The sequence below is a fragment of the Camellia sinensis genome, chromosome 1 (assembly GCF_055761805.1).
Source record: "Camellia sinensis isolate YWXY chromosome 1, ASM5576180v1, whole genome shotgun sequence".
Lineage (NCBI taxonomy): Eukaryota > Viridiplantae > Streptophyta > Magnoliopsida > Ericales > Theaceae > Camellia > Camellia sinensis.
The window spans coordinates 142,121,783-142,147,346 of NC_138961.1; the positions used below are offsets into that span (position 1 = coordinate 142,121,783).

General features: G+C 40.1%; 1 pseudogene; it reads right to left on the reverse strand.

The window, feature by feature from the left end:
• Positions 1 to 1,452: 1,452 nt before the first annotated feature.
• On the reverse strand, positions 1,453 to 24,853 carry LOC145820149 (xyloglucan endotransglucosylase/hydrolase protein 2-like; annotated as a pseudogene).
• Positions 24,854 to 25,564: the final 711 nt, after the last annotated feature.

Below are 25,564 nucleotides of genomic sequence, written 5' to 3' on the forward strand. Positions count from 1 at the left end.
ATTTTCATGAATTGAATGATTTATATTATAGGATTTGTTGATTACATCATTTGCATAAAAAATCAAGTTAATGGAATAACTATAGACTCATGATCAAACTCCACTTTTTAAAAAAATTATCAAAATCATATTAACTATTTATTTTTTTAAAACATAAACATAATCTTATTATAAATTATAAATATATAATTAACCTAAATTATTTAATAGATCTACTATGCACTCATGTATAGCACCAATCCCAAATTCGTGTAGGTGTATGTAAGTGTGTGAGAATAATCTAAGACACATATTACACAGTGTGTGTGAATCTAAGACACGTACATTATTATTATTATTATTATTATTATAGTTGGGTTTTGATTGTTGTGAAATAGGATGATGAGTGACCATAAGGTGGAGAAGTTCTCTGTGGATTTTCATGGACCCAAAGACAGTAAATCATCTATACGCATCTCTGATTTTATTTATTTATTTATTTATTTTTGAATAAGGGAGAATGGTTCTTTTTTTATTTTTAATTTTACATTTTGTTTGAATGGCTGAGATTTTTTTATTTTTTATTTTTTGAATACGGGAGAACGGTTTTTTTTTAATTTATTTTTAATTTTATATTTCATTTGAATTTTCCTGTTTAAGTCATTTTATATTTGAATTTTACATTTTATATTTTCCCTTATTATATAAATTCAAAAACCCTCTTCACTTACTTGACAATATGCTAAACACGTTTTTTTATTTTATTTTACTATTTTTGTTGAATTTTCTTTCTTTTGGGTCAAAAAATAAGTTTTTGTTAAAGTTTTCATTGCCTAAGTTGCAATACATTTGCATAAGTTTTTTCTTGAATGACCTTATCTTTTTCTTTCTTTCTTTCCTTTTGGGCCCATGATTTTATTATTGGTATTTATTGCAGAGGTGCAATTTTTTAATGGACCTATTTTGAATGAAGTAACTTTCCATACATTTTGGTGATTTTTTATTATAGAGCCAATGCAAATAATGCTTATTTTGAATTTTGTCTAGGAACATTTTGTTTTGCTCTGAAGTCTATTGTGTAGTATTCTGCTTTGCTTAATTTGATGGAAGGGTTGTGATGGTGAGGTAGTGGCAAATGGTTGTGTTCAAGAAATATTGTATAAAGTTCTAACACAATTGATTCTTATGCTATGAATGAGAATAATATACAAATGAAGCATTGATTCTGATGATTGCTCATCAATGTTTGTATGCATATTTTTGTACATGGTGCAGCTCAATTCTACAATATTTCGTGTATTTAGAACTAGACAGGCCTAAATAGTTGTCCTGAAAAATGTATTAGGTCCGAGAGAAGGTTGAGAATTATAAGAAGTATAAAGTGATTAAGCATAATATTATATTGTGAATTCAATAGTTTTAAACTGCACTTATCGTCAGATGATTATGTAATAGGAAAATAAAGGGCTATTATCACTGTGGGCATTCTGGGGGATATGTTGGGTGTTTAGTTCTGTCATTGCAGTAATCATAGTACATATAATTGTGCTTTATGACTTGATCTCTTCTTTCTTGGTCAGGAGACAGTTACCAGTAATTCTTTCCATTCCACCAGAACTTGGAAGGATTGCATGATTTTCTGTGAGAGCTGTCATAGGGGCATCCGTCAATGGCAAAGCCCCAGAAGTGACTTATAAACGGTGATGAGCCCAAATGATTTTAGTTTTTCCACCATTCGTGGCCCAACTATCTCCGTCCCATATAGTTGACATTAGTTGCATTGGTTATGTTGGGAAGCCAACTCCATCGCGTTTGTTGTTCTTGAAAACTCGAATGGGATATTCGTCAAGAAAATAACTGTTGGGGGGAAAGGCGATTAACAAAATAAGTTAGAACTCTAACAGATTGTGATTTAAGGAGTGTGGTATCATTTTCAATTTCGATGTTTTTGTTGTTTTCAAAAACAAAAATAATGGAAAGTTTGAAAATCTCAAAATAAATGAATAAATAAATTTCATCTTTGTGTTGACCTATTTAAAAGACAATTTAAAAATGTTTCCTTGAAACAGGGTATTTTCAATTTTCACATATAATGATTTTATTTCTTTTGAAAATAGCTAGCTTTTAGAAGCAGTTTGTGGAATAAGTTTATTTTTCAAATTGGAATGCGTTTAGGTAGTTGCCTTACACTGCTTGATGTTGGTTCCATAGGATTTTGTAAGTATGGAAGTCCGCGGTTGGATCAAACCATACATGGATCCTCTGCTCTCTACCCTATTTTCTTTTTAAAAAGACATTCATCTGGACTCTGATGGGCTTCCCTTTTCTGTTGCCCAAGAACTCAAAATCCAATTCACTATCTTCCGATTTCAATTGCCAAAAGAAAGAAAAAAAAAAAAAAGGATTTACATTATGTTATCAGTGACACTTTTTTAGCAGGAGCTTCTTGCACTGGATCGGTTTTTTTTTTTTTTTTTTTTTTTTGTCAGTGATAACCTATACCAAGGAGCACGAATATATATGTAAATGTGAACTTACATAGAAGGCTGTTACGACTCCTCCGGAGTCATTGGCTAGTAGCTTAATGTTCATATGGAAGAACCCGAAAGTATAATTCAACTTGGATTTAATTCCAGCTCCTGGTTGGTGAACAAACATCATTGTCACAAAGAATAAATCTTGGCTCTATATATTATAGCTTGGTTAACAGCTAAAATTTGAACACACTTTCGAAATGTGCTATGAACTAAGACACAACCTATTTGAAACAAGTTGATGAGCTTTACTCTTCCATTATTTGTTTGTTTGTTTGTTTTTTCTTCGCATTTTAATTACAACATGGAATATTTTGGTGATTGCACACTTAGAAAAGCTTGAAATAGATGTGTTATTCTATAATTTTTCTTTTTGGATGATTATTCAGTAGTCCTAGAGTATTCTATAATTTTTCATTTTTTTGATAGAATGTATATTTGGGGAAAGAAATGGAGATTATGAATGAGATAAATGGAAAGTGAAAAATTTAGTAAATTCAGTTTACATGGCACCTGATATGTAATTTCAATAATAAGGAAATACCGCTATGTAATGAGTTGGACTTATCAGATAATTTTAACGAGTGACAAAAAGTGGGGTAAGAGACGACCACTGGATTCATTGCGAGAGAGCCCGATTTCTTTGCCTTGATGAAATGGCAAGATATGTTGAGCCCGATTTCTCTGCCTTGATACATGTATAAGACTTGATCTATGCAAAGTAAATTTTTGTACATATAAAAGGCTCTGATCTATCCAAATTGATGATCATGATGAAGAGGTTGAAGAGTGTGGCAAAGAGGTCGAAGAAGTACTTAGAAGAGGCACATACAACTTTGTTTTATTTTTAATTTTTTGATTTTTTTTTTTTTTTTTTTTGTGATGATGATGAACGGATAGGATTTGGTGATTATGTTGTTGTTAATAAACAAATAGGATTAGGTACGTGTTTGGGTATGATTTGCATTAGTGTTTGTGTTTCCAAACTGGTGAGCAACTTTGTGTTTGTGTTACGAAGGTAAGAATGAAAGGAGATGTGAAGTTGCTAAAAAATTAGTAGAGCAACTTTATTGAAATATTTAGGTGGGTTGAAAGAGCCGTTTTTTTTTTTTTTTTTTTTTTTGACTCATTTTGTAGTGTGGTATACAAACTAATCCTTGGGTTTGAAATAATAATTCATCCTCATGAAATGGTTTTCAGATGGTTTTTAAGATATTCTTAAGCGATTTTTCAAATGGTTTTCAATGTTTCATTGTGTTGGATTTGTGTTATTATTATTATTTTTTTATATATATTTTTGTTGATTAGGTTGTGTTTCTAAGATTTCGGTTTTGATTTATGTTTGTGTTTCTAAGATTTCTATTAGGTTTTGTGTGATTAGGTATGCATTCAATGGAACCACAGAAAAAGTTGGAAACAAAGCTTAAGAAACACAAAGCATTGGAACAGAGCATTGAAAATCATTATGTTTCTTTTCAATCAAAGCAAAAGAGACCCATCAATTTAGGTTTGTGTTTCTAAAATTTGGATTTGTATTTGTTTTTCTAAACCTTAAATTGATGTGTTTGTGTTGGATTTGTGTTTTTAAACCTTAAACTGATATGTATTTGGATTTCTCTTTCTTTTTTTGTGTTCTGTTTCTTTTTTTATTTATGCATCTTTCAATTTATATGGGTTGGTGTTAAGTTATGTTATGTATTTGGGTTAGTGTTTCTAAACCTTAAACTGATATATATTTATTTTTCTTTTTTTGTGTTGTCAGGCGAGGGTCTTGACATTGGTTTGTGGGGGCTGTTGACATTAGTTTGAGTCTCAACATTTTTTTTTTCTTTTTTTTTTCTTCAACCCGCATGTCTCTCATGGGTCATTATTTTTGTTTCATTTTATTTTATTTCTATAACCCAATTTAAATTTTCACTCATAATTCATGGACTATTTCTTTATCCCTGTTGAAGACATGGTGAAGAAATTAAAAAGAAACAGAGTAAGAAAAGAGATAGTGGTCGGTTTTCTTAATTGTGTTGCGCATTCAAATGCTTGGCCACTATCACATCTTTATTTATTTTATGTGCTATTCAAATTGTGTTGATATATATATTTTTTTTCAATAGGAATGCAAATATGTTGATATATTACTATTTTTTTCAATAAGAATGCAAAAAAAATATGTGAAAGACAGACCCCGCAAAGGACTGATGGCTACTTCTTCCTACCGACAAATTGCTTGGATTGTTAATGATATTTATTTATTATTTATTATTTAGTAAAATACGTAAAAGATCACAGATTGTTTAGATTGAAAACATGCAAATAGTTTAGATTGAAAATAAATCAAAAATTTAATATTTAAATTTATAAAATTAAAAACTCAATAGTTTATTTTGTTACAAGTATTAAATTTTAAGTTTTTTTTTTTTTGGTTAATTTTTCTTAAATTTTAATGATACCTACAATTATTCAAACAAAATTGGCTTATGTGTGGTGGCAGCATACACTGTTTCTAATATATTCATGTTCCCCATGATTAATTAAATGTTGAGGATGCATTAAATTAATTAATTAATTGACATTATACATAGAAATTGTAACTACATTTTAATCCCAACATTATTTACACCGAACATTATTTACGCCGTGCCTTCAGGCACGGGCATACGCTAGTCTATATAATAAGGGAGAGTGGTTTTTGAATTCTAAAGGGACTGTTGTTCCTTTGTCAAAATAAGAACCGTAGGATTGATTCAATCCAACTGCTAAAAAATGTCTAAGAGACATTATATTTCAATGGTGGATTAACAATGGTGATTCAATCCTATGGTGTCCAAGAGACAAATACATTTTCAAGAGCAGATTCAATCCTACGGTGTTTCTTTTTCCCTTCCATCCATCTTTCTCTCTCTCTCTCTCTCTCTCTCTCTCTCTCTCTTTCTCATGCAAGAGCAGATCGGCGACTTCGTAGATGAAGAGTTTGTTGGGTGCTAACCTTGCTAGATCGGTGGGTCCAAACCGGCGACATCGTGGCAACAAATCGGTGAGGTTCTCTAAATTCTTGACTATATTTGTTCATTCCTCATGAAACCGATTTTTTGTGAAATAAATCTATTATTTGAATGAACATAATTTAAAAAAAGATGTGTATTTGATGTATTTTCATTAGCAACAGTCCTACACAACATTACACACCTGACCTGATGGTCCAGGAGCTTGTGAAATAAAAGTAATGATGAGAGCCCCAATCCTTGAAGAAGATTACAGAAAAAAGGGGACCCAAATCCAGTCTATATTCACTATGAATAAGCCTAGGACCCAGGGTCTCAGATTATGAAAAGAATGAGTGCGCGGTGAAAATTGAAATTGATGTTTATGGATAATTTCTGACTATATTATTCTGGTTTGTAGAATCCCTCATTCAATATACCAAAAAATTTTCACCCACCTTTTTCTTGGTGATCTTTCCAGAAAGAAAAATATCTCTCAGAGAACATAGCATTTTTTTTAAACAACAAATACCAAGCAGAAAATCCATCAAATACACATCTTTTTTTAAATTATGTTGTGTGGGACTGTTGCTAGTAGCTGGAAAAGAAGAAAAGAACAAAGGGTTTGGAATCTGAAAAATTATTTTGTGTGAGACTGTTGCTAGCAACTGGAAAAGAAGAAAAAAAAATACAGGCAGGTTGGGTGCTCTCTGTTCAAGGGCCGGTTGATCCATCAACCGACTTGCATTTTTTTAATTATCGCACCACCCCTATCCTATTGTCAAAAATCATGCATCCGTCCAAAACTATTCAGGCCGGGCCCAACGGTGAGATAGGTTGAACGAATCCATGATCGCCCAAACAGATTTTTTTTTGGTTTTTTTGTTTGAAGCCACAGAGATCATCAATTGAAGAGTTGGTTGCACTTTTATGGGTAATGTTTTCTTTGTGTGTATATATATGATTATAGATTTTTACCAATTTTTTTCTTTGTGAGTATTGTTTTTCTTTAATTTTGGGTGCACTTTTATGGGTTTTGTCAATTTTGGGTGCACTTTTATACACACATATATGAAGAGTTGGTTGGGTTTCACGAAACCCATTTACTTTGATTTACTCTATTGAATGGTTGTTACCAAAATGTTCGATAACCATTTTATATTCCTTACTTATTAAGTGTTTGATAAAATGCTTCAATGGAATTTACACACAACAAATCCAGTTGATGGTATCTTCTCTCGTATTTTTGTTTTCGGTTTGATTTTGTGGAGAAATGGGAATCATCCCAATAATTTTTTAACTTGCTTTTGGATAATGGGAATCATCCAACTACCAATATTATTCTTCTGGGTCTGTAGAGGGCCCGGAACTTCGCTCCGAGCACGAGGGCGCGAATCGTTGTTCTTAGCTACTACAGTTCGGACTCATGTAACGGTTCTGAATCTAATCTCACAAAGTGCAATGTGAGACTGATAAATCACCAAAGAGTCCAAATCTGGCAAATCGTTTTGGAAAATCGATTTTAATCAAAAAGCGCCAAACATGGACTGCTTTGCCAAATTTCAAAGTCGCCACCTAAATATTTTATTTTGGGAAAATTTAGGAAACCCTGACTCGTTGCCTAAGGCCACGTGTCCGTCATCACCAAAGTTGTCTCGGTTTGAGAACTTGGGTACGAGAGGGGAAGGACATGCAATGAGCACCCCCGCTCGCCCGATCAAAGATCGGCCTGTACTAAGCATGATATTTTGTTTTGAAAACATATGTGTTCTTACTCCGGTTATTAGCCTATAATTACTATGTGATACGCACAACACAGAAGTATAGACTAGATCGCCTAAGTTGGAACAAAACACCTCATGTTTGTTTGAAAATGATTTGAAGGTGCTACTCGCAAGTAGGCTAAGACGTGGATTTTGCCACCCTCAAGTGGGCTTAGAAAATATGATTTTGCCACCCTCAAGTGGGCTTAAAACTCGCATTTCAATGAATTGTTCCAATTCAAGTAATCCAACCTTCACCCACAGGCATTCAGGCAGTTACATCATATAAGCAGTTAGCCTCATGGCAAGCATGCTATTATAGCAACACTAACACACATGCAGTTTGCTAAAGCATAAAAGCTTACCTAGTACTCCGAGCCAAAATAATAGCTAGTTAGTAATCAATGCATGATCCTAGCTATGTTAAGATGGCTAATGCAGCACATGCAAAATGTGACTAGAAATAGGCTCGGCTATTCTAAAATAGCATATGAGATGCAATTTGATACACATATTCAACTTGAAATTGAAATACAATGCAGTTAGTATGATGCGCCAAGCCGGTACATGCAATACGAATGAATGGACGCAAACATGTGAGCATAAGGATGCTAATCAAAACATGACCTAGAACTAACCATCAAAAGCAGGTAAGTAAAAGGGAGAAAGACGTGGGGTTGGAAGACATTCACACACACACGCACACTTATTACAAAATTCGCCCTCTCGACGGAGTGTCAGAATAAATAATACAAATCAACTAATTAATTAACTACCCTAGCTAATTAATTATTACAAAAACCTTAACTAATTAAGAAAATTAATTAAGTTACACAACAAACTAAGTATGAAACTAAAGAGGCTGCCACAGCTCCGCCTCGGAATGATTGAATGATGCATGCTCGATCGCGTCGCTCGGAAACCCGTTGCCATTCCTCATGTTGCCTCTGTTTGCACTGCTCTGTACCTCTGAAAACTGTGAAAATCTCTGTGATGCTTCTGAACCACCTCATGGACACTCTGAGAGGCCATCAGCCAAATGGAGTGGCCATCGGCCAAAGATTATTGCTATCGGCCAAACTGATAACCGATCGGCAGACTAAGGTGGCCGGTCGGCAGTTCTGATGGTCGATCGGCTAACACTTCCTACAAATTCCTGCTTTTGCTGCAACAGAGCACTAACAGAGGCATGGCAAGGTATTTTCAAGAAAATGTTTGTGCCACCACACTCCTTATCATGTCTAAGGCTCAAAGGAGTGTAATGCTCGACTCTCGAGCCATCAATCACACATCTCAATGCATGATGGCCAAAGAAGCCAAATTGCACAAGGTCAATAAATGCATGACAAATGAGACACTTGGACCATCACCTTATCATGGATAATCAAAGGCAATGGAGATAAAGGGGATTGGCTCATTTTCATCACTTCAAGTATGAAATGGACCAATTCACTTTGTGTTCAACATAACGTCTGGTTGAACACAATGCAACGCACACATGCAACATGCTTATCTTGGCACATTTTACTTGATTGATTTTGTTTACATATTTTAACATTACCAATCCATTCATTAATCAACTTGTCCAACTATGAGAGTTCTCTAATGAGAGAGAGGTCTATCAAAGAGAATGGTTTAGGGCATGGGAGAGAGCAATGCCTTTGACTAGGAGTAACCCTCGAAAGAGGGTTGAAGCCATTTAAGCACAAGTCTCAATCCCTTGCATTAAACTCAAACTCAAGACTAACCAATTCTCAAAACAAATCAAAAGTGAAGAAATGAGGAGGATGGCAGATTTTCAGTGCTAAAGTGGCATAAAATGCAAGACTCTACTATGCAAACATCTGTAGACACCCCATTTTTGACCGACCTTAAGACTCAGACGTCACCAACTGGGCGCTCGGTGATATTGCATGTCGTGCTCGTTCTGAAGTTGCGGAGTCTCGGCTGCGAGCCTTGCCTCCGAACTTCGGAGCTCTTTTATGCTTTACCTCGGTTTGCGAACCAGGTCCTGTTTTCTCTGTTTTCTCTTCCCGAAGGGAGGGAGAGGTCTCGTAGACCATCTCTCAGTGGCCGTAGGCTACGTTTCGTGGTCATAGGCCATTTTCCCATTTGGAGCCCGGTTTCCGGTTTTCAGAGCCGTCGACCGTGTGTCTCGGTTCGGGACCGCTTAACTAACTCCGTTTGCTCTAGTTTTTGGCACACATCTTATTTCCTCCCTTCAGGGGAACACTGTGGCCCTGGAGACCACCTTCGTGGTCATACGCCACTTCCAGTGCCTAACAGCCTGTTTTCGGGGCCCCGAATCGCGCGTTTTGGCCCCCGAACCTTTGTTTTGCATCCGTTTTGGTCCATTTTTGGTAGGGACCTTATTTTCATTGTTAGGGAGGTGGTAGGATGGTGCCCGGCCACCTATTCCCCTGAAAATCCAGTTTTCTCATTTTCTCTCTCTAAAAGCCGATTTTTCTGACAGAAAGCTTGTTTTTCTCACTTTTGAGCCACATTTTCTGGCTTTTCATACCACCATTGTGTTGTGCTCATCTGAGAGGCCACCAATATGGATAGGCCGGCCAGAAATTCATCTTGACCCTTTTGAACCTTGCTTAAAAGCTAATTTTTCTCTCTCCTGGGTCACTTTTTCTGGTTTTTCTTCACACAGCTGTATTCTACTCATCTGGGAGGCCACCTTTCTGGGTAGGCCGACCAGGAATTTTTGTTGACCCTTTTGACCCCTGGTCGGCCGACCAGGGGGGGTGGCCGGCTGGCCACTTGAACTGGCCGGCCTGTTTCTTGCTTTTTGCTTTTTCTGAGTGTAATCCAGCTGTGCCAGTTGGAAGCCATTTGGCGCATCCTCCATACACATGTATGGAGAATACTTGGGCCCTTTTTGGATATTTTGGAGCCTCTCCTCTATAAAGGAGAGGCTTGGCTTCATATCAGCTGGTTGAACAAAAATTCCTTAAGGCAAATCACCTCCCTCCTCCATTGATACTACTCAAAGCTCCAAAACCCTAACTTTCTTGGCCCATTTGCACTACAACCCTTAGCACCACACCCCCATCATCCATTCCAGCACCTTGGAAGTCATTTGCAGAGGTTGAAAGCTCACCAACTTGGTCCAAAAGCAGCTGGAGGTCGGCTCTTCAAGGGTAAGTGTCCATTTCCCTTAAACTTGCATTTTTTTGCATGATTGGTTAGCCTTGTTTATAAGCATTTCTGGGCTTCGACCCAAACTATAAAGTGTCTTATTTTGACCCCCTCTTCAACCTTGTTTAAGGATACTTTTCCTTTTGAGGTCATTTACTTCCCCTTATCCTCTATCTCTCTTTTAGGGCTATTTTTGCATCCTATTTTAGCCTTACTTGTGAGCATTTTCGAGATTTGCTATAAACTGGAAAAAGTCTTGTTTTGACATTCTCTTCAAGTTTTGTTAAGGTCCCATTTCTGTTTGGGATCATCTTCCCCCGATGCATGCTTCATCTCTTCATGATTAAGGCTATGCGTTAGAGCACTTGCATTGGCCATGGTTTGACCTCTTAGCCACTGAAATCTAGTGGATTTTTAGTGGCTTTGATTCATTTTTGAAGGCCAAAATTAGAGGGGGGGTGACCCTCTCTCTCCTTGTCTTGTTTGGGAGTCTTTTGGGCCTTCCAAAGTGGCTCTATTTTGCATACATTGAAGTCACTATTTGGGACCAATTTTGTGGGTTTTAGGGTCTTCCTTAGGTCTTTCTAGGTCCCCTTCGATCATATTTTATACCTACAATGCATGTGTAGAACAATTCCATTCAAGGCCTTTTGAGGGGGCCTTTCTTTGCATGTTTCCTAGACTGATTTCAGAGCCAATTTTGTGAGTTTTAGGGCTTTCATAACTCATTTCCAGAGTTTGTTTGGTCATGCTAGGTGTCTATCTTATATGTGCTTAACAACCCCTTGAATGGCCTTCCAAAGAAGCCCCTCATTTTTGCATGCATTGGCTGCATTTCAGTGATTATTTAGGCATATTTTGGCATGTTTTATTCATTATTTTTGTCTAGTTTGATGAGTTCTCATTTGCTTCATATACATGCCATGTAAACCATGCTTACTAGCCAATGTTACATGCTATTTTAGGCCATCATGTTAGCATCTTTTGGCCATGCTTTAAACTAAAAATGTGCATGTTTTGGGACTGCCTTGGCTCTATCTTTAGACTTCATGATCAAATAATGCTTCCTTTGTATACTTGTGGTTCAATACATTGGACTAGTTTTGAGTTTCGGGGCTTATTCCATGCATCGGGTGCCATATTTCCATGTTTCGGGACCATTTAGCATTATGTTTCAGTGCTAAAAATTACATATTTGAATGCCATGCTTCATCCTTGCCATGTTTTGGTAGAGTGGCATTCAATGCCTTAGGTTCGGTCCTCGATTTGCGTGCATGTGTGTGCGTATTTCGATTGTCTCATTTTCATCTTATGGCCACTGATGTGAGTGTGGCTGAGGTCCACTCATGTTGGTGTAAGTCCATTATGCATTGCGTATGCCTTTTCAATTCATAGCATTGCGTATGCTAGGTTGCGTGTTAGAGCTTTGTGTATGTCATGTTACATCGAGCATTGTGTATGCCATTTCATAGCATTGCGTATGCTAGGTTGTATGTTAGTCGCATTGTGTATGCCATCTCATTTGCATTGTGTTTGGGATAGGAGTTAGCCCGAGCACGGGAAACGAGAGACGTTTCGTACTCCGAGTGACGGAACGTGTCTCAATTCCCTGTCGCCAACACTCTGGATTACCCATGATGGAGTTTAGGTCTTGTTATGTTTTCATGTGCATTCATCTCATATTGAGTCGTGCAATTCGGCTCTTTGGCCATCATGCATCGATATGCGTGATTGGTGGCACGAGGATCGAGGACTACACTCCTTGAAGAGTAGTCATGCATACATATGTGAAATACTTTGCCATGCCCCTTTGTTGCTCTCTGTTGTAGTAAATCAGAAAGCAGCTTTCTAAAGCCTTGCACAGCATTTCGGCATTAATTGCAAATAGAGGCAAATCGGGGCATCGTAATGGATTTCTGCGCAAGACAACTCGAGCATGCATCTCCCATCATTCGGAACAGAGCTGAGGCAGTCCATGGATTTGCGTGCCAATTTACCTACTTTTCTTGATTAATTTGTTAATTAATTAAGATTTTGTATTTATTCGGACTGTATTATTCTTTCGGACCCTCCGAGCGAGGGCAATGTTGTAATGAGTGTGCGTGAGTGTGATGTATGTCTTCCAACCCCACGTCTTTCTCCCTTTTATTTACCAGCTTATGATGGTTAGATTAGGGCATGTGTCAATTAGCATACAGTATGATAGCATGTTTGCATCATTCATCTGTATTGCATACACCGGGCTCGGCGCATCATACTAACTGCATTTGTATTTCAATTCTAAGTTGAATACTTGTTAGCTGTAGCATTTCATATGCCATGTTTAGAATAGCCGAGCCTATTGTAGTTGCATTTTTGCATGTGTTGCATTAGGCATTTCTGTATAGTTAGGATCATGCATGGATTTCTAACATAGCTTCTGTTTTGGCTTGGAGTACTCGGTAAGTACTTATGCTTTAGCATCCTTGCATGCGTGTGAGTGACTGCCATGATAGCATGCTTTCCATGAGGCTAACTGCTTATGTGATATAACTGCCTGAATGCCTGTGGGTGAAGGTTGGGTTATTTGGATTGGAATAATTCATCAATTGCGAGTTTTAAGCCCACTAGATAGTGGCAAATCATCTTATTTTCTAAGTCCACCCGAGGGTGGCAAATCCACGTCTTAGCCTACTTGCAAGTAGCACCATCAAACCATTTTCAAATAAACAAACATGAAATGTTTTGTTCCAATTCAGGCGATCCAGTCTATACTTGTATGCTGTGCGCATCACATAGTAAATCTAGGCTAATAACCGGAATAAGAACGCATAATGTTTTCAAAACTAGATATCATGGTTAGTAGAGGCCGATCTTTGATCGGGCGAGCAGGGGTGCTCACGAAGTGACCTTCCCCAATCGTACCCAAGTTCCCGAGCCGAGGCAACTTTGGTGATGACGGACACGTGGCCTTAGGCAACGAGTCAGAGTTTCCTAAATTTTCCAAAATAAAATATTTAGGTGGCGACTCTATATCTGGCAAAGCAGTCCATGTTTGGCACTTCTTTCACAAAATCTGTTTTCAAAAACGATTTGCCGGATTTGGACTCTTTGATGATTTCATCGGTCTTGCATTGCACTTTACGAGATTAGATACAGGGCCGTGACATTGAGTCCTGAACTATAGTGAGCCCAATGAACAAAACGGGGGGGGATTCCCCCCCGGGACGTTCGGGGACGTCTACAACATCGCATGCACAACATGCTAGAACACTTAAGCGTTGAAACTAGTGAAGAGTTTTACACTAGGACCATGCAATACAATGTTTAATGGACTAAACCAGCTCTGGACAGAGCTTAATCACATCAAAATAATGGCCTAAACATGCTGGAATTTGAAGCTCAAAAGGCTAGACAAGCATGCGCACAAATTGGCTCACCAACAAGGCATGAAGACACAACTCTCAAACACATTGAAGGAGTGGAAAATGTGAGAGTGTGGCAATGCAATATGCTCTGAAATCACCTACCAAATGATGCCATATCATGCAAATAGCTCAAATAAAGCATGCAAAAGGGCTTGAAATACAAAACTAGTCAAGGGCTTTACACTACAACCATACCAAGCAATACTCAAATGATCTAAAGCACTCAAAACAGACCTAAGGCAGGTCAAAATGGTAGCAAAAACATGCTGGACTCCTAACAAAGATGGCAAGAAAGATAGGCTCCCGAATTAGCTCACAAACAAGGCATAATGGTACAACTCTTAAACACAATTAAAGAGTGATAAACATGAGAGCATGGTAGAAGTTTATGGTCTGAAATTACCTACCAAATGATGCCATATCATGCAAATAACTCAAATATGACATGCTAGGGGGCCCAAAGTGCAAGGCTAGCAAAGCCAAATACACTATAGCTATACAAAGCGAGCCTCAAAAGGCCAAGAACAATCAAAATAGTCCTAAAGCATGTCAAAATAATGCTAAAACATGTATGGAGTATAGCCAAGACAAGCTAGCATGAAGGGCCAAAACATCAAGTAAGCTAGGCCAATGAGCATGTTTACACTACACCTACCAAAGCCAAACAAGAGATGACTTCACCAACTAAAATTAGAGTCAAGGCATGTTAAATAATGACCAAAAACATGCTGGAATGGAGCCAACACATGCTAGAAAGATGAGCCAAAAGCTTAAGCATACAAGGCTAGTTTGCAAGGATTACACTATAAGTGTAAAAAGCATGCATGGGGTGAGCAAGACAGCCCAAAATAGAGTTATGGCAGGTCTGGAAAGTCACAAAAATGAGCCTTAACAAAGCCTTCAAGAAGTAGAAACACATGCTCTTTTGGAGGGCCATCAATACAAGCAAACAAGAGAAGAGGAGGGGGGACAACCCCCTCCTATTTTGAGCCTCAAAACAAGTTTTCTACCACTGAAATTCCTCTGGAATTCAGTGGTTTTAAGGCCAAAAAGATGTTTGAAAAATTTGAAAGTTAACTCACAAGGTCTTACAAGCCAAGGAGCAAAAGGGAGGACAACCCCCTAGCCAACCAAGGCACAAACCAAGACTTTTAGGACTGAAAAATTAGAGGAAAAATAGAGGTTTTTGTAGTTCAACACCACCCTAAAAAATAGCCCCAAAGTAGTGTGCAAAGGTGGTGAAGTAAGTGTGCAAAACAAATACAAAAGAGGAGAGGTGCTTACCCTTGTAGCACAGCAGCAAAAGGGCCTCTTTCTTGGCTCAAATGGCCTTCTATCAGCCCAAAAACCAGTTCCAAGAGACTTCAGCCCATGGATATGCAACTTTGATTAAGGATGCCTAGGCAAAGGAGTTGTATTTCTCCACTTCTATGCACTTCTATGCACCAAAGGGCAAGAGAGAGAGGCTTTAGAGAGAGAGAGGCAGAGATTTTCCTCTAAAAATTCTATAGAGAGAGAGGGATTTTGGTGAGAGAAGCTCTCAAACTTGCTTAGGAAGTTCTATCTCTTTGAATATGAGATATTTGGCTTCATATATAGCAATGCAAAGCTTTTGGTCGACAATATCTACGCATGGGACAGCTGGAGGTTGTGTGGAACAGCTGAAGATGAAATATCTTCTAAAAAATATGAGTTTGGGTCATTCTTGGCCGATCAGCCATCTTTTGTGCTGATCTGCCACTTATCTGCTACTTTTTTGGCCGATCGGCCAACAAAATCTGCTTTTCAGGCCCAATTTCAAATGGATATAACTCCTTCATATGAACTCCTTTTTAGGTCATTCTTGTGTCCAAATTGAAGCCCCGGAAGTAAGCTTTCCAATGATGGAAACCTTGCATAAAAATTATAACTGTGTAAAAAGCTATGCATCTTTCAGTGAAGACTGCTCAGTTTCGGTCCAACCGGAATGATACCCAACTTCAACCAATCATATCTCCCCCATCCGGACTCGGATTTAGGAGATTCTTCAGTGAAAAATGAAGCCCCGGAAGTAATATTTCCAATGGTGGTGGCCTCATAGCTTAAATCCAAGTGCATAGACAGATAGACCTGATTTAGCGAAGACCGCTCGACTTTTTCTTAGCGATTCATACCCAACTTCTTCCTCAATTAGGTTTCTTCCCTCCACTCCTCTTTTCTTCAACTCCAAACCCCTAATCAAGGTGTTTTGAAAGATTTTTCAAAGTGTTCATCTCTCTTTCATTCATTTCCACTTTGTCCTTGCTCGATTTATCGAAAAGCGTAACATTTGACAAAATGCGAGCCTCGGAACATCGTAAAAACTTATTTTCAAAAATATTTTAAAAGAGATGATTTTAAGGTCTAAAAACCACTCAAAATAGCTTTGGTCCAAAAATGGGGTGTGAGGTTTGGATTTGACTCTCCTCTTGCCGAAGAAATTGACCCTTTGCCCTGCACATCTTTCATCACCAAGTAAACCATCAGTAGCACCCAAGTCTTAAGGGCAGTCAAAAATGGGGTGTCTACGTTTGTCCCTCTTTGACAGAGCTCGAAGTCATGAAATGACGTGAGTGAATGTCAAAGCACAGAGACGACCCATTTTTGACAAGGTCGAAGACTTGGACAAACAAACAAAATACATATGCAGTTGGTTGAACCCGCAGGCTGCCTACGTATCCCTTTGCAAGGAATCAAACCAGCATAGTTCAGGGGCAGGATGCAAGATGATACACAACATAAGAAAACAATGTAATAACATACAATGTATTTGAATCATCAAACCACAAGCAGTGCAAAACCACACAAATATCATAAAGAGATGGAGATGCAAAATCAAACTACATGTAACATAGAAAAGGTGCCGGAGCGCTCTAACCACAATTCTCTTAGTGGAATAGGTGCATGCACAGACAGAACTATGTGTTTCGTAGCAGAAATACAAGTAATTGGGTGGCATGATATAAGTGACGAATGACCTGCTGAGGAAAGATCGTGATCCTACATGCCGAATGCAACAAACTACAATGCAATGGATGCAATGGATGAAGTGAATAAGGCACGCGACCAAACCACATTTTGTCTAGAAAAGGCACAGACACAAAACAAACCACGTCTAACACAGAAATGGTGCCGACACCCTTAGACCATAATTCTCTTAGTGGAATAGGCGCGTACACATTAATCACAGAACCATGCTTCAACGAAGGACAGTATGGGCACATGCCAGACTAAGCTTAACGTGGAAAGGATGCAAGCGATAAAATAGATAATGCAGTAAATGCATGTGGTAGATGCTATGTACAATGCAATGTAATAGCTAAAATGCAATGTCGCTGGGAAGTGAAAGTACCTTGCAAGGGAAATTGGTGATGACTCACCTCATGCTGCTAGGGATCTTTCGCTTCTTCTTGGTTGAACCACAAGTACTACTTTTCTCCCTGGCTATGGTCGCAGCTTTCCCTATTCTTCAACAGGGTGACATACTAGGTTGGTTCAGTATCCAGAATTGAGATGCATGCACATGCTATCTCAACCTATGGGGTTTCCATACATATTTCAAGCCGAGGATACACCCCTGGGTATTTAAACCAAACTTTAGTCTCAGAAATCCCGAACCTTTGCATTCTAGGCATGAGCCATTCGAACTCTAGTTTCCACCATCTCAGTTGATCTCCTAGGAACTCACCGCTAACACAGGCAGATGGCTATACCAGACCACTGAAAGTCGTTCGGGCACAACAAACACCAAAGGAATTGCACGTTTAGAGGATTTAAGGTCTCCTAGACCGGGCAATAAAACAGATATGATGCAATGGATGCATGTGATATATTCTGTGTAATGCGATAGATATAATAGATGTGATACAATAGATAATAGATGCAATGTAGCAGATAGTACAGTAGATGCAAAGGGTGACATACTCCAACCACGCTGGAATCATGAGAGGAAGAAAAACAAATCCAAACACGCCGAAATCGTGTGAGGAAAAGAACACTCAAACCACGCTGAAATCATGAGAAGAGGCCCGAAAACAACGGCTCAGGGGCGCGCTCGACGCAACCCGAGATAAAGTCCAAACACACTGAAATCGTGTAAGGAAAGGAACACTCAAACCACGCTGAAATCGTTAGAAGAGGAAAACAAATTCCAAACACGCTGAAATCGTGTGAGAAAGGACAGACTCTAACCATGCTGAACTCGTGAGAAGAAGAAAGGCAAATTCCAAACACGCTGAAATCGTGTGAGGAATGATAGACTCTAACCACGTTGAACTCGTGAGAAGAGGAAAGGCAAATTCCAAACACGCTAAAATCGTGTGAGGAAGAACAGACTCTAACCACGCTGAACTCGTGAGAAAATAAAGAAAACAACTCGGGAGCGAGTTTCACCCGTCCCGAGATAAAACACGCCCATGCTCGCGCATCACGCGTCCTAAGATACTCTAATCACGCTGAAATCGTAAGAAGAGGAAAACAAATTCCAAACATGCTAAAATCGTGTGAGGAATGGAACACTCTAACCACGCTGAAATCGTGAGAAGAGGTCCGAAAACAACCGCTCGGGCTCGCGCTTCACGCGTCCCAAGATAAAACACACCCAGGGCTACGCTTCACGCGTTCTGAGATAAATTCCACACACGCTGAAATCGTGTGAGGAAAGGAACACTCTAACCACGCTGAAATCGTGAGAAGAGGTCCAAACACAACCGCCCAAGTGTGCGCACGACGCAACCCGAGATAAATTCCAAACACGCTGAAATCGTGTGAGGAAAAGAACACTCTAACCATGTTGAAATCGTGAGAAGAGGTCTGAAAACAAACCGCCCAGGTGCGCGCATGACGCAACCTGAGATGAATTCCAAACACACTGAAATCGTGTGAGGAAAAGAACACTCTAACCACGCTGAAATCGTGAGAAGAGGTCTGAAAAAAAACTACCCAGGTGCGCGCACAACGCAACCTGAGAAAGCCTCGGAGGACAACGATCCTAAACGCTGCTCGGCGTAAAAGGATAAAAGATATAAGAGAACACACAAGATGCAAATAAATGCAAAGTGTGATGATACGATACATGTTACAACATGTTACAAGCACTGTAGTCCATGATGTTTAGGGAATGCAAGAAACAAACAAAGCGGTGCTTTAAAAAGCACCTCATGGGGTGAGCGACGGTGAACCGCTCTACTCTGACGGGGATCTCCCCTCGTGTTCTTCGAACTCTTACCTTCAACTCACAATACAAAGGTCCTAAAATGCTGACAAGGGGTAACTTCTGCATGTAGAAACCACAAATGCCATTTTCTTTCTTGATCATATTCACAACTTTCCCTATTCTCCAACGGGGTGACAGACTAGGTTGGTTCAGTATCCAGAATTGAGGCGTATACACATGCTATCTCAATCTATGGGGCTACCATACAGAATTCAAGCCGAGGACACGCCTCTGGGTATTTAAACCAGACTTTAGTCTCAGAAATCCTGAACCTTTGCGTTCTAGGCATCAGCCATTCGAACTATAGGTTCCACCGTCGCAGTTGGTCTCCTAGGAACTCATTACAAACACAACCAAGATGCCTCCAGCAGGGAATGGTACTCAGGGAGAGCACTTGATGATTGCCATGCTGGCTTGAAGCAGGCTTGAACTTGCGCTTGAGGTAGAGGTACATTCATACTTCGGAGCATTGGCAAGGCCTGAAAAGGTACACTCGAAATGCAATCTCGGAACTTCTTGAAGTTGAAACAAACTCAGATGCTTCAATTTTCCATCTTTTCTTTTGCTTTGCAGTCCGAAACCCATATAGCTTCAGATAGGTCCTGGTTTTACTATTCTCACATGACCTAGGTTGAACCTTGCAGTTTTATGAAAGAACAAATCCTGTTTTGCACAAATGTGGAGAATGGCACAGCACTCTGAGCACAAAACAATTTATTTTTGAAGTTTGAGAGTGAGAATAAGTTTTCAACTGGGTATTGAGCCTACGACTGAACACAGGGCACCACGACTTAACAAAGGAAAACAAAGGTAAACAACCTAAACGCATCTATTGACACTCGAAACGACTCAAAGCAAGAATCGAGACAAACAAAAACACACACACAACACTCAGATGTGTTCCGATGGCAAGAGACCTCCCAGTTTGCGAGGAGCTAGTTTCTCCGGGTATTGTTTCCCACCCTTTCTCATTTGTGTTTCTCACATCACTCGACCTTCAGGCTCTGTTTTTCGGAAAAAGCTCTTTTTCCTCACTTTTTCTCTCAACGCACATCTCTCTATTCTTCAATCTCTCTTATTTTTTGTCCCTCCCCTGGGTGGTTGATGGATAAATAGAAAGTTGCGGGCTCTTGCCCCTAGCATTCCGCTAGATTCTTCTTCTTCTGCTCATAACAGTGAACTTTTCCATAGAGGGAGTTGCGCGACAACTGGGTGTGTAGCAAATCTGCAGCTGACATCGGTTGATAACGCCCTTGGCCAGTTCGGATGTGACCAGACCTTTTCAGATGAGGGAGTGGAATATCCTGCTCCATTCCAGTTCGTGCTTCGCACTCGGCTTGATACCTCGATGCTTGGAGGATATGAGAGCTTTTAGCCTTCCGCTGTTAGCTTCAGTGGTGCCCTTTTCTGGCAAACAAGGTGCCCTTTCTGGCAAGTATGTTGACAACGGGGAAAAGACAGGAAGCCTGACTCAACTGTGCCCCTAGTTCATCATTTTGACCAATTTTTGGTTTGGCTTTCTACTAAAACAATTGTGACCAACATGAAAGTTAGATTAACATGTTTGTTCAATTTTCTGATTTGAAATCATGCAAGTTAGGTTGTGAGTACTGAAAATTTTCCTTTTTTGGGTCCAAGATACAGTCCAGTTTTGGGAAAAATGGAATAATTTTTTGTGAAAATTAGTCAACCTCATTAAAATTCTCAGAAACTATTTTTACAAATGGCCACTGCTCAACGAGCATGGAACCTACTCTCGAGATGCACAACCTCAGATCCAAAATAATGAAAAATTGCCCCTTGTCTAAATGGCACTACATGGCAACGGAAAGTTGCCCCTTGTCTGAATGGCGCCACAGCGCACTGTACGGCAACGGAAAGTTGCCCCTTGTTTGAATAGCACCGCAGCACACTGTAGCCAGTTCTCATAGTGGCAATCACCACCGAACACTCAGATACAGAAATGACAAAGATGACCTGTTCAATCTCATGGACAGGACGGTTGAATTTGAAGTGTTTTACGGCTAGACTTCAGAATGAAGTTGCCTACGTATCCCACAGATGGGAATCAAGCCTAACGTAGTTCTGGGTTAAGGTACACTTGGGTATTAACCTCTCATTTTGTGCTCTAACTTTTACCAAAGCCGCCCTTCCGGGTTTTCAACCTTGCGAGCTCTGCTTTTCTTTTCTTTTCAATTCTTTTCATTTTATTTCATTTCTTTTCTTTTTTTCTTTTTTTTTTTTTGCATTTTCATTTCTTTTTTTTTTTGTTCTTTTTGCTTTTTCTTGCTCTAACTTTTGCCTGGGTCACCCTTATGGGTTTTCGGCCCAGCGAGTCTCTCAAGGGTAAAAGTGTAGCTTTGTCCATGTCGAATGGTTTTGAGATCTCGAAGCCATTTGAATCTAGGAGAATGGCTGATGTTCGCTGGTGATGTAAAAGTCCACCCAATGGGGACTGCATTTGCCCATAGTGTTGTGGATAGGAACTCGGTTGTCCTTCAGCAATACTTTCTTCTTTCCTCCCTTCTGGGATTTGACATTCTTGCCAGTCTTCATTAGCTTGAGCAATGTCCCAATTTTTGACTCTTTGAGTACATCTGACATTTTTTGTGCCCCTAGTTCAAGGGCTGCTCCTTATCCCGCTTCGCAAGCTCCTTTTGCTAACATCTGATCTTCTTGATCTGACTTTCTTGCCCCTAGTTCGTGGGCTGCTTCAAATCTGGCCACACAGGCCTCACATCATGATTGACCTTTGAACATTCTGAATCCAAGTTCAAGGTTTGAAAGCAAGGGTTCGAGTCTCGAGGCTGAGAGCGATCCTATGCTGCACAATCTCAAGAGCGATTCCACACAGGTCTTCGCAAGACGGCGCAAAATATTTTTTTGAAATCTTTTAAGAAAGCGACTAGTCGCTCGCGCTGAAGACAATGTAGAACCAATATGGATCAAGCCAAGATCCTTTTCAGTACTCACATTAATAAGCATGATTTCATTCATTAAGGGCCTAGCATGCCTCTCTTTCTCTCACTTGATCAAATTTTTGTAAATCCCGAGGAATTCCTTCCTCTTTGTTTTCACCACAGTGTTCAAAAAATTTTGAAAAACTTAGGTAAATGCAATGACTTCAAGACACAGAAAAGGCACAGTTTTCAGTCAAATAGTACCATCTTATTCAGAACTTCTGGCACAACTGGCACAAGGTAGAAATAAACACAAAAGCGTGAAAAACCACTGCTGTTTCATTAAGATCTTTTGGCGTAACTGGCTCCAAGACAAAAACAGACTCAAAAGAAAGAGTGTAAAAGAAAAATAGAAAACAAGATAGTGATGTCCGAGGTAACACCCCCGAAATCACGCGACTCCGACACAACAGGACTGACTCGATACAACGAAACAGACGCAACTGACTCAGTACAAAAAGACTAACTCAACACATCACAACAAGACTGACCTAGTACCAAAGTCAGAATGTAAAATAACCAGTATTTGCACATTGCTCAAAACAATGCGTGTCATCCCCATAGCTGGAGTAAACTGAACGCCATTCGCAGGTGGTTCATCCCCCGAACACATAATCACATTATCCCCCAAGTTCACTAACCCAGTGCCGATAGACTTTGCAAGACCTGGCGTGATGATGGCCTTGTTATCAATCAGATCTTGTATTTCGTGGCAAAGACAAAAACACATGTCAGTGTCATGGCCGGCTTGTTGATGGAATGCACAGTACTTGGCCGGGTCATGGGAAGGAGGAAGTTTATTCTGGAGAGGCCGCGGCTCCAGGGGTTTCAGATCCCCCTTTCTAATCAGGACCCTCAAGGCCGCTGATAAAGACATGTACAGTGGGGTGAACACCCTCTGGCCCCGAGGTGGGTGTTTTGAGGTTTGTAGAGTTTTGCTGGATGCACCAGCAAAGGGATTGACAGGCGCTGGCTGGGTTTGCTGATCTCTTCCGAGCACGGGATTAGAGCTGAAAAGAATATTTCTGGCACGACATCCCTTTTCCCGACTTGCCCCTTGATTCAAACTGCCCACAACTTGAGCGACAAAAGTGTCATCCACAGTTTTTGCAACAACCGCAGTCACTTGCTGTTTGTCCAACCCTTCGGCTTTCAAAACCTCAACAGCTCACAGAAGGTGTTTATGGGGATCAATACCTGCCCCTACTTTCTTCTTTCCACTCGCCTCCACTTTACCAAGAGATTGGGTCGCTATATCAGAACGGAGCCCAGTTGTAGTCGACATGCCAACACCCAGATTTGAGATGGCTTCAGGTTGGCCCTTTTCAATTACCGCTTACCCCAAGATCAAGTAGGGGTGCAACTCGGGCGGGTTCGGTCGGGTTGGGGGTCTGCCCAAGCCCGACCCGAATTGTATTTGGCACTGCCCAAGCCCGCCCAAGCCTGACCATGAACCCGAACATTGTTGCCCAAGCCCGGCCCAAGCTTTGTATTTTGAACTCGGGTTGCCCGAATTGCCCGAATTGCCCGAGTTCAGAAACCTGTAGGTAGATCTAAGGGTAGATATAAAAGATGCTAATCTAATGGTAGAAAACTAACCCAAAAAAAATAAAAAATAAAAATTAAGACTAACTCTTTTATTTAATAGAAGACTAACCAAAAAATAAATAAATAAATAAAAATTAAGACTAACTCTTTTACTTAATTTATATATATTACATAATTTATTAAACTATATATATATTATATATTATATAATTTATATAATATATTAAATTGAATTCGGGTTCGGGTTCGGGTTCGGGTTGCTCGGGTTGGCCGTTGGTTCTGCCCAAGCCCGGCCCGAATTGCAATTCGGGCATCAAAAATCTGCCCAAGCCCGTCCAGATTACAAGATATAGTTGCCCAAGCCCTAAAAAAACTCGGGCTGGGCTCGGGTTGCTCGGGTTGAGCCCGCCCGAGTTGCACCCCTAAGATCAAGGAGCCTTTTGGGCTAAAACTTCTGGCCTGTGACGTGGTCGATGACGGAGCCAATATTTCGAAGGCCAGATCTGCCACAGTTCTCTGAAGATCTTCAATCATTCTCATTAGCTCAAAAGTAATGGGTTCATGGGTTTGAGATGATTGGGGTTCAGGTGCATTCATCATGCATAAGTCCATGCTTTTTGGAATGAACACCTCAAGCTTGGATAGATGGGCTGGGGTGATATATATGCTGGGGTTGTAGCCGAATGGCAGTATATGGATCTGATTGAGATGCAGAGATGACGGGTCAGTACTGGCCCGAGGTCCTTTAGGTGGAGGTATGGTATCTTCGTTAATAAGATCCTGGATCTTATGACGGAGGCGGATGCAACGGTTCATGACCGTGTTGTTAATGATAGGCACAGTATTTAGCTGGGTCATATCTTGGTGGAAGAAGATTTGGAAGGGGTTAAGGTTCTAGGAGCTCTAGGTGCCCTTCATCTCGCAGCATTTTCAAAGCTTCAGAGAGACTCATGTAAAGAGGATGAAAATTTTGGGCTTGGGGCCGCTTTGAAGTGGTTGGTTTTTGGCCCTTGAGGGAAGTGGTGATAGTGTCTACTTCTGAGCATTTCACAGCTGTGCTACCTTCAGTAGTAGCATTGGAACTACGAGCAACATTCTTCTTTAAAGACTTATTATCTTCTACAAAGATCCCCTGTCTGATGGCGTCCTCTATTTGAACCCCCATTCCATGAAGGTCTGGAAAGGTAAACAGAGGTAAAACGATCATCTTCTATAACAACTTGCCATGCAGATTCCGAACAATCATCCTGATCTGATCTTTGTTGGAAGGCCTTATAGTTACCATCGAGGCCTTTGCTCTCCATCTCGTCACGAACTCTGAAAAACCCTCATTTGGCTCTTGGCGGGTGACTTCGAGATCACGAGTTGTGACCTCGATCTGTGTGTTGTAGGAGTATTGAGCAACAAAGGCCTCAGCCAGCTCTTCCCAGCTCTGTTTCACAAAGTCCTTCAATTTCGCATACTAGATTGTGGCTACCCCAGACATGGTTCGGCCGAAAAAAGACAACTTCTGGGTTGTGGTCAAACCCATTGGCCTCAAGATATCAGAAAACAGGTGGAGGTGCACCATTGGGTCTCCAGAGCCATCGAAGTAGTCGATACGCGGCATTTTAAACCGCTCCAGTAAGGAAACTGCAGATTCAGTATACCCGTCCTCTAAATCCAGGATGGAGTTCACTCCTTGTGCCCTCTTGAATAACTCCTCCAGTTTATTGACCTTAAGTGTCAAATTCAAATGGAGCCTCGCTTTGATGGACAGGAGCTTTAGAGACTTGCTCTGGGATTGGCTCCGCCAGATTACCTTGAGTCTGTTGGAAATTAGCAGTATAGGCAGTGGCTCCGGGTGTTGGGTTACCCGTAGGAGGTGCATGAGATGTAGAAGCCGCAGCCTACTGTGGCTGTTGTTGTTGTAGCTGGGTTATCACTTCAGCCTGACGAGCCATGACTTCAGCCTGACGAGCCGTGCCTTCAGCCTGACGGACTGCGTCCTGCTACAGTGCCTCGATTGTTTGTTA